The sequence below is a fragment of the Corvus brachyrhynchos genome, unplaced genomic scaffold (assembly GCF_000691975.1).
Source record: "Corvus brachyrhynchos isolate BGI_N302 unplaced genomic scaffold, ASM69197v1 scaffold416, whole genome shotgun sequence".
NCBI classification, from domain to species: Eukaryota; Metazoa; Chordata; class Aves; order Passeriformes; family Corvidae; genus Corvus; species Corvus brachyrhynchos.
Genome location: NW_008238439.1, coordinates 989,909 through 997,610, shown reverse-complemented (window position 1 = coordinate 997,610; position 7,702 = coordinate 989,909).

The window sequence follows — 7,702 nt, the reverse complement described above, 5'->3', positions numbered from 1 at the left end:
TGAGTAAGGTGGAGATTGCTGTGAGGTCTCCCCTCAGTCTCCTCTTTTCCAGGCTGAACAAACCAAATAAACTCAGCTGCTCCTTGTGTGACTTCCCCTCCAGACCCTTCACCATCTTTGTAGCCCTTGTTTGGATGCTCTCCAGCAGCTTTATATCTTTTTTATATTGTGGTGCCCAAAACTGCACACACTTTAAGAACAATATTTAAATCATAGCCTCTCCTTAAAGCCCTGGTTGAGCAAAGACCACTTCCCTAAAACTTTCTAGACTTTTTCAGAGGATGTGAGTACAGGGAGGATATCAGTACTCCTGTTTGGGGAAGAGATGTGAGTACTCCTGTTTGGGGAGGGAGGGAAAACTCAGTCTTCCCTGGCTCTGGTCAGGCCTCAAGCTCCAATCTAGGACAGATCAAAGAGTTGGTTTTGGGTCTCTGTAAATGATATTAAACTGCCTGTGTGGAAACAAACAATTGCATTAGAAAAGACTGAGAGGCACAACTCTATATATTCAGTATCCTCCAAGTTAAGATATTTACCTGGAAAGTAGGAGATATGGATTAACACTGTTGCTTTCAATTAAACAGACATCTGAGAAGAGCTATGACAGTGGGACTGCTGAAGCCAAACCCAAGACCACACCATCCACCTGCCTTGGATCCCACAGCCAGAAGGTGTTTTGAGAGCTGGCCAGGGTGCATGGTGTGGGAGGCCCTACTCTCTACCTCACCTTGGAGGTGTGCTCTAAGAATAAAACACCTTTGCAAATGCCTCCAGCATTTCCTGAGGCTCCCTAGAACTTGCCAAATTTCCTCAAGGTTTTCCGGGGATCCCAAAATTCACCAAGGCTGTTCAAGCCTAGAAGTGTGAAATCTTATTTTCCAGTTCTTTGCTCAAATTTAATGAACCATCCCCTGTGTAACCTCCCTTGGAGAACATTTTGAAACCCCATGTATTTCCCTCCCCCTCCACAGCCAACACAGCCAGCATCTGGCAGGAGCCCCAGCGTTTATCTTTCCAAACTGGGTTGTGAGTGCTTGGTTACACGAGTCATGCACAAGTTACACTGTACCCTGATGATGGAGGAAAAGCCACCAAGAGAAGAGAGATGTACAATAAGGACATCCTGCTGCTTCTTCAGCAAGAAATTGCTAGAGAGCAATGTGAGCCAAACCTGAGCCACTACTTGGGCTGAAGAGCCTCTGGGAACCTCGATGAATCTGCCCCTAAAATAATGCTCCATTTTCCCCCTAAGTATTACTGACTGATTAAATGAACTTCAGCATATAGCAGGTCTTTGCTGCTGTTGTTATTTTCTGCATTACTGGTTTTTTGGATAAGATATACTTAAAGAAAACACTAGAGATCTCAATTAAGCAGCTGGGTGACTTATAAATATATATTTATGTTTGAAGCCTAAGTGGCCATTGGCTTCCCTACTGTTTTACTTAGCTAACAAAACAACTCTATCAAAGTAAGTATTATTCCAAAACCCAACTTCCTGCACAGAATGCTCCCATGTGCTCCATCAGTCTGCTTCTCTGATGAACTACATCGTTTCTTATAAACTGTCCATGGCCCATAAATTTCCAAGCATAAAGGCTATTACTGTGCTGTGCAAATCTGCTGAGAATTTTATCCTTATAACTCCATTTCATTTGGGCGCAAATGAGCTTGGTAAGAAAGTTGATCTGCAAACTTTTTCCCCCTATCTTCTGCTTTCGAGCTTATTTTGGTAAGTAATACTTACTAGATTTATACTTGAGGTGGGCTTTGTTTTTACTGATTTCAGTTGAACTGCCTCTGCCTCAAATTAGCTTGCTTTAATAAAGGAAAAAAGAACTTCTCAAACGTTTATTTCCCCAAAAGCTTAAAAACAAAGTTCACAATAAACAATGAATGAAAGTAGAGCAAATTGGGGTTTGGGCCACCTACTAGATATATATTGCAAATCTACTCTGTTTTGTAATCCAAAGAGAAGACTCCTGCATGTATTCAAGTATTGGGAGAAATAACTACTTCAAAAAATTCCCTTTTCCTCTTCCTGGACCAAGCCACTTGATGGTGGAAATTTGAGGAATTTTTTTGATGTGTGCATGCAGATGGAAACCTCTTACGAATGTTTTGCTCATTTTTAGCTTTCACAATTGCATGTTTATGTTTGGACTCCTGTTGTCACATGTAGCGGAGAGGTCTTCAAACAAATTGTAGTCTCTCTGTCCACCAAGCAGAAAAATGACTAGATTTTGCCATCGGGTGCAGCAAGAGGCTTATGCTTTCCCTGGCTTAATTCCAATTTCCATAACAATACAAATTAGACTTGCTCAAGGCCATCGAAGAAGTGGGGGCATGGGGGAGAAGATGAAATAAGCCGTAAGTCTCATGGCTTTCTTCCTCCAAGCCCCAAAAGCAGTCAATCATAAGCAATATGGAAAAAAAAATAATGTGCAGAGGGACGTTTTGATATCTTGATTCTGGAGACTTCTTGACTACCTTGTACTAATTTCATTATGCTCAATTTAAGGGCCTTTTTATTGATAGATACCCCAGGAAATATGACTTGGAAACTGTGCTACCTTGGGATATCACCAACCATTTGACATTGGGGAACTAAAGCAAAAACAGATGTTTTAGGAAATAAACAGCTTGAATATATCACTCATAAACCAATTAAAACTTTCTGTAGCAAGTTGACATTTCCCATGAAGCAAGCAATGGGAGTAAACTCAAATCAGTTGGCTGCAAGCTACAGAGCAATTCCCAGCTACAGATTTATTTTTTTTTACTGCTTTGAAAATGATGTTTGGATTTAAAAAAAGAAAGGTGTGATAAAGAAGCAGTCTCACCTTGTCACTCTCAAACCCAGAATCTGTCTTTTCACCTTCACACTTCACATTCATTGCTCATTAAGCAAACAGTGAGATATTCCTGCTATTGTTCGTGTCTTTGGCAGAGAATCTCCATGACTTCAGGTCCAAGTGCACTCCAAAATAAGGCATGAAAATTGTTTCTGTTTGTTTCAGGTATTTAGTTAAAAGTAGTTTGAGTAGTCTGGGGAGTACAGGGGAAAATGAACAGTTTGAGGAGTTGTTTTCTTATTTTAAACTTTTAAAAATTTTGTCCTTCATTTTTTTTTCCCAAGATACTTTGTTTCAAAATTTTATTTTGCAAAGGCAAGCAAAAACATCTAAACACATGCTTAACTTTAAGCATTAAAAAGTCAATGGGATTTAAGCATGTGTTTAAAGGCAAACATATGCTTTAGAGCTCTACTGAATAGGAATGGTTTATTGAATCAAGGCTATAGACAGGTTAATAAAATGAGTTAATATATGCAATCTGGAAACAAAAATTAAACATGTTTCTGGAATATTAGCATTATAAGCATTGTCTTGTTCTAGCTCAGTTCCCTAAATTACTGTTGGATTTGTAATGTCCTTGACACTGTCTCTCTCTCATTTCTTGAAGAAATGCAGATTATTTTACTAGATTATAATCAGCTGGATAAAGTACAGCTCTAAGTTTATGATTCTATCCAGAGCAATTCGGAACAAAACAATCTTACTTCAAAAGGAGTTTATTCACCAAAACTCATTTTCAAAGAAAATCTGCCAAATCTTTTCCACTGACACATACCTGTAATTCCCTCTGTATAAATATTCATGTACTGTGAATAAGAAGTAGAAAATATTGTGTTATTTTTCAATATTTACTCCAGAACTAGTTCCACGAAGGTGCTTATTGTATGACAAAAGATAGGAGTTTACACTCCCATCAAAGGTTGCTTTTAAATAGATCATAAAATCCATTGTGAATATTTAAGCCAAGAGTAATAACACGGTGTCATATAGTCACACAGTATAATGCAGTAACACTCTGCATTTTGACATCTGCCCAGGCAGATGTTTAGAACAAAGTTCCTCAGATTCTTTCTTCTTTTTTTTCTTTTTTTTTTAAGTTGCATGGAAAAGAATCTGGGAATCATTTTTTATATCGAAGCTACTTAGTACAATTTAACTGTCAACAGATTAATTAATTTAAATGGAGACTTACTGTGGAAGCCAAAATCTCACATAAGCCCTGAACAAAAAAACAGAGAAAAAAAGAATAGCCTCCCAGCAACAACCTGACCTTAGGAAATATATGCATTTATACACGAGGAGGATGTAGGATTCCCATTTACACAATCTACAGGATGCACACAGAGTGAATGTCTGAAATCCCACAATTTACCTTTCTGCTGTTTTCTCATCATCTTTAGCAGAGGTAAGAGTATCACTGACAGTCAACAGATATTTTCCCACTATATTCTTTCAGAAGGACTACATTACTTAGTAGTTACTAATTATTTTGCCCATAGCAACACTGCTGGTAAATATCAAGGCATATATTTATTTAAAGTAGTTGCATAGGGATGTCTTTTTATAACTCTATATCTTGTGATTTCTGGGGTTTAGATCCATGTTGAAACATGCACATGACCACATGCTGACTGCCAAATTCATTGTAATGTAGAGCTTGTTTCAGGGATAGTCCTTTAAACATAGTTAGCCTGATTTTTTTGAGGTCTTGCTGGTTGGCTTATTTATTATGAAGATTTGTCAGGCAGCACAGTTAAGTTAATCAGTAACCAATAAAAGATTTAAGTTCAGAGATATAAACAGGTTGATTTATTGCTCACAAAGGTTTTTGGCTTCTCAACGGGAACTCATGAAAACATGTTGCTATGGTTACTTTGGAAACCAATACCTTTTTATACCCTACTAATACATAGGAATTGGAGAGAGGTACCTATGACTCCCAGGGACCTATACATAATTTTATTAATTATGATTATTATTTTGTAACTTTCTGGTTTTAAATTTAATTTTTTATTTTTGCTATGCAAATATGTAAATAACCCAAAACTTTCTCTGCTTTGAAATCTCTGTGCCGACTCCAAGTTTTCCTAACACCAGGAGAGTCCGATCTCTCTGTGTGTCCCTGCCTTGTTTATCATTTTTGCAATCTCCACCAAAAATCAATCAGACCACATCATTTTAAAAACAAAGGTGCCAGCCAAAGGATACTTACAAGTTGTTGCATTGACATCTCCAGCATGTAAATCCAGAAGAAGAAAATCACAATGTTAAATATACTTAAAATCGAATGTAAACTCTCTCCTGCCGGATTTTTTTGGGAGTCATTTTTGCTGTTTGTTTTTTTGGGGTTTTTTTATCCTACTGAACATGTTACCCAACCTCACTGGTGAATATTATGCAAGTTTCTTTCCTCTAACTGTTGTCATGATCATCTCTATGCTGAGCATGCAGTTTAACTTTGGCTTGGGCTGGCTGGAATACGCATTGCATATGATTTTCCAAAAGTCTGATGTGATTGGTCTCCCACGGTCCAACAGAGCCATAGGAAAGATTTCAAAAGACACTGTGGGCTCCATAGCCTTGCTGATGTATTTTGGGAGGTAATTTTTAGGCACCTGAATTTACACTTGGGTTTTAAGACCTTGCTAGCATTTAGGGTCAGGACAGAAACTGGACCGTGAGCACACCTGTCCATTCTGTGTGTACCACTCAGGCCACCAATATTTCATTATCATCAAAAATCACTCTACTTTTCTCCAAAAAACAACTCCTAAGCCAGTTAGACATTTGGCCCAAACTATTAATCAAACTCACACTCAGGTTTGTACCAAAAATAAAGGCAGTGCTTTCCAGCCCCTGCCAAGGCTCCAGTGGAGGTAGAGACGGGCTGGACTGCTCACACTGCTCTGGATTCAGCCTACAAAACCATTAGCAGTGTCACCCAGCATATAGATTATCAAATAAATGATGGCCACATCTGACTTGTGAGGCTAAAGGTACTCTCTGTTGAGGTGTTCTGATGACATCATCATAAACCCAGAGGGCAAAGCTCAGCTAGTTTATGATGTCACCAGAAGGCTTCTCTGGGCTGCTGCCATAGTCCATGGTCATTATTTTCTGTAACAAGAGGAGCATATGTACCTACATCCCAATAGGGTTCTGATCCACTTTGGCCTTCTTATTTAAATAACCATAAATAAACAGATTTTTTTATTCTGCATATATACATATTGCATATATTGTGTACGTACTTTTAACATACATATCAAATTTGCATCTATAGTTTTTATATCATTTTCATGTGTGTAGATCTATATATATAAATTATATATATGATTTATATATATGCATATGTATATAGTATATAACCTGCTCTTAGCCAGTCTTTACTGCCAAGACGTGAACCAGGGTTGTAAGGCCAAGCTGGAAGTACCTCAAGCTGGAAGAAGCCCAGCAGGAGGGCGGTGGATCTGGCCACCCCCTGTGGAGCTGGAGCCCATACAGGATGGATGCTTGTCTTTTTTTAAATTTTTTTACTACTATTATTATTTTGCGGAGAAGTCACAGCTACAAAGCATTTCCTAACCACTACAATCACTGAAGCTGGCAGCAGCCACGAGTCATTGATCTCTGAGGGATGCTGCATTTCCTCTACAAAGCAGCTGTACAAAGGCTGGTGCCACCTGACATGGGGCAAAGTAACCCTGGGGTAGAAAATACAGACAGGGAATAAAACAGGCAGTAAGAAAGCTGGCCTTGTCTCCTCTGTGTATCTAAAGGTGAGGATCCCCCACCTTGGACCATGCATCCAGCCCCTTCCTCAGGAATGAGGCTCGCATTTCCTTTAGAGACAAGCAGGCAGGAAAGCTACATCATCTGGTGGCTTTGGCACAGCCAAAGCAGTACACCACAGCTGGATAGCTGATCTGTGCCTTTCTCCTCACTGAGAGGCCCTACCACATGCTATGAAATGCTTTAATGTCCCCTTAACATGCTGTATAAATAATTTCCGTATCCATTCAGTGGTGCTCACATGTGGTCCTTTGAAAGAGTTAAGTAAAAATTACAGTACCAATATATCTTTGAGATGAAACAATGACATTTATAGGTCACTGTAATCCATTCATTAATTAATTTTTTTACCAGCCTTCCATATGATCCATATCATGGCTCCTAAATGCTAAATTTGTCCTACAGAACTGTGTTTTAACAAATAGGTAAGTTTTAACACTGGACTTGAAGGAAGTTTCTTAACATTTGAGCTATGTCAGGAAGGGCAGGTAAATAAACTTGCATTCCCATTGTAGTCTACAGAGCCCTTTTTTCAGGCAAACAAAGAATGAAAGAGCACAGCCCCTGGGTGTCCAGCCATTACCACAAAACACAGCCATGCACCTTAAGAGAAGCTGCCCCATTTCTGCAGCTGGGGCGGTGACATGTTTGTACCTCCTTACCTTTGGGGAGGCTGTGAATGGTGCTGCAATGTGCTGTGCAGGAAGGCATGGGATGAGGAGTGGGAAGGAGAGTCATGTGTGACACTTCCCTTGCTCCGCTCCCTGGGAGGCAGCAAGGCCAGAGGAAAGGCAGCTGTGCCTCAGCATTGATGGGATGCAGAGACAGTGCTTGCTTTCTGACTAGGGAAGTTATCTGACAAAGGCAAAGGATGGATTCCACCAGGACTTATCTTTTTTCCCTGTTCTTCCTCCAACATATTGGTAATGTACATCTCCAGCCACATCCACCATCCCCCGGCCCCATCCCACCTCAGTGTCAGTGCATGAGCCTGACAGCCCCAGGTTTTTATATTTTACAGAGCTTCTCAAGAGCCAGCACAAAGGGAAAGA